Source organism: Phalaenopsis equestris, unplaced genomic scaffold, assembly GCF_001263595.1.
Source record: "Phalaenopsis equestris unplaced genomic scaffold, ASM126359v1 Scaffold000938, whole genome shotgun sequence".
NCBI lineage: Eukaryota > Viridiplantae > Streptophyta > Magnoliopsida > Asparagales > Orchidaceae > Phalaenopsis > Phalaenopsis equestris.
The window spans coordinates 1,268,214-1,270,997 of record NW_018165377.1 but is presented as its reverse complement, the minus strand read 5'-3'; positions in this window follow the sequence as shown (position 1 = coordinate 1,270,997).

Genomic DNA, 2,784 nt, shown 5'->3' with positions numbered 1-2,784 from the left:
TGATCTCTTTTTCTCATAAGAAAATAATCAATTTTTGTTTTATTAGATTCATTCTTATGAGTAATAATATGCTCATCTCTTTCTTTGAATAAATTATTAGTAATAACAAGTACATACATTAAAGAAAAATCTAATATGACTCTACCTTCTTCACTAAATACTCTAATCCATTTAAATCTTCTCTAATAAAATTTCTTTCTTCAAGAGGTATCATTTTTCTAAGTCATTCCAAAATTTATCTTTAAAACAAATATATAAACTTACTTAAGGAGCATAAACACTTATACTATTAAATATCTTAGTATTAATAATAATCTTAAAGGTTATAACTCTATCTCCAACTCTATTAATTTTTACAACATTATTTTTCAAACTCTTATCTATAATTACATTACACCATTTTTAGTGCGACTCTTACCAGAATACAAAAGTTTAAGACCTAAGTTATCAATCTCCTTAACCTTCTCTCCAACTTATTTAGTTTCTTGAATACATAAGATATTTATCTTTTTATGAATCATAATATCAACTAATTTCATTAAATTATCATTGAGAGTACATATATTCTAAGATCCTATCCTAATATTAATTTCATAGACAAAAATATGATAAAACTATCATTTTTTATGGTATTTATAGAACAAAATGTTTAATCAAAATTTATCATTAAAAGCTAAGGTACGTTACATTTACTCTATGTAATATCTTTTCAATGGTGCTAAATTTATGATTAATCTAAGTTCAAAAAGAACAAATTTCATATCGAGTATTTTGCTATTTTCACTCTCAAATTATTATACTCAAGGACATGTCACATCTCATTTATCCGTGTAATTTGGCTGCAAAATGGCTTCCACAGAAAAATAACAGTTATAATTAGAGCATTCTTATTTGGTGGTTTGTTACAAAATAATATTTATATTATAGTCATGACTCTAGTTTATATGATTTTAATGGTTTTGATATGTTGAATTAAGAATCATATGTTATATTTGATTGGACACTCATTTGTTAGATGAATTTGACTTGAATTTTTCTTCTCTTAAATAATAACTTACTCCAGTTCTACAATATTTACTTTAATAAAATAACCCATAATTTTCAACAAGGATTTTTTTCAGTAGGTTGTGTCATTTATCTCACTTGACCAAGTAGATTCAGGGCCATGACAATCTGCGAAGACAAAATTATAAGATCTTGATCAAATTTGTCATTATTTCATCCATTATCCGCTCTAAGCTCATAATGATAAATTTCTTCAATTTAAAACCCTAATTGCTATGTTAGTTATTTAGCATTCTGATTATGAACCTTAATCAAAAGTTGTCTCTTATAATTATGGAAAGTAATTAACTATAAGGGTTTAGGTTTATCAGAAAGCTCAAAGAATATATTAAAGTTCACGAAATTACGCAATGCCTTATTTGAAGTTTAATCCATCTTTTAAAATTTGATTAGGAACATAACAAAAACTCTCTCGTGAGAGATCGAGGCGCAAATTTTTGGAGTTCATAGATTTCTGGTGATTTTATCAAGGAAGGTTTCACTTTTCTTCTTCATATTGTCATGGATATATGCTAGTATAACAACAACTAAAACAAAGAATAAAAGAAAATATAAATTTATCTAATTTATTTTGGAGCAAGCATTGTGAGAGAGGTTGGTGTAGCTAGAATCTATATAATCCTCAAAACTATAGAATAAGCCTTAATAAAACTTATTTTTAATTTTGTTTGGAAGTGCAAAACTAATTAGTTAACAATCTTAGTTAATCTTTTTTTAATATTTATTTGATTTCTAGATTTGTTTAGAGGTGATGTTGTAAACCCACTAGAAAAATAATTTCGGGCTAATAGCTATGTAATTATCATTTTAGATAATTCATAGTGTTGATATGAAAATTAACCACTAAATTTATATTAAATGTTTGGAAAGTAATAAATATAGTGGTTATATACCAGGAAGTATGACTATAAAAAATCTAATAAATGTATTTTATATAGAAGATAGTCCAATTAGAGGAGATCTAATTACACAATATTTCTTCTATTAGAGAAATTCCTAATCTACAGAGATTGAAGTGTGTATAAATGTGTAACATATATTTTCAATTATAAAAAATAAGAAAAAAATGTTTTCCTTCACATGGTATTAGAGGCACACACAGTACAGCACATTGCCGATAGTTTGCTCCTCGATTTGGCTACATTTCCAACATGCAAGTGTTGCTTCGTCTGTGTCGTTTGAATTGCCATCATCCCGAGGGTTTGGGCTCTGTTAGCCTCTAGGCTTTGACTCCTCTCACCAACATTTGATCCCTAAATCGGCTTTCGAATATGACGGCGTGCTGAAGGCCCCATGCCCTAGATCTTGTAATCAATTGAATTAGTGCACGAGAGTTTCTGATTGATATTATTAATTTTATTCATTATTTTCGTGATATAAAAAAAGGGTTATTAGTACATATAACATACTTTTTCACTTTATGAATACTTAAATATTTAAGATTTATATCTTAATATTTAATTATATGCATCATTTAAAATTATCACTGAATTAAAATTTTTAAAATTAAAAATCATTTAACAGGCATATAATTTGATGTGGCTGACTATTAAAAGTTATACAACTAAGCTTAAAATTTAAATATTAAATTTATGAATGTATCTATGTGTAACAAAATGATTTTTTGTGTTATTTTTACTGCGAGTGTAACATAATGATTTTTTGAATCATCAATACTTTTTTATCTTCATTTTCTATATATATATATATATATATATA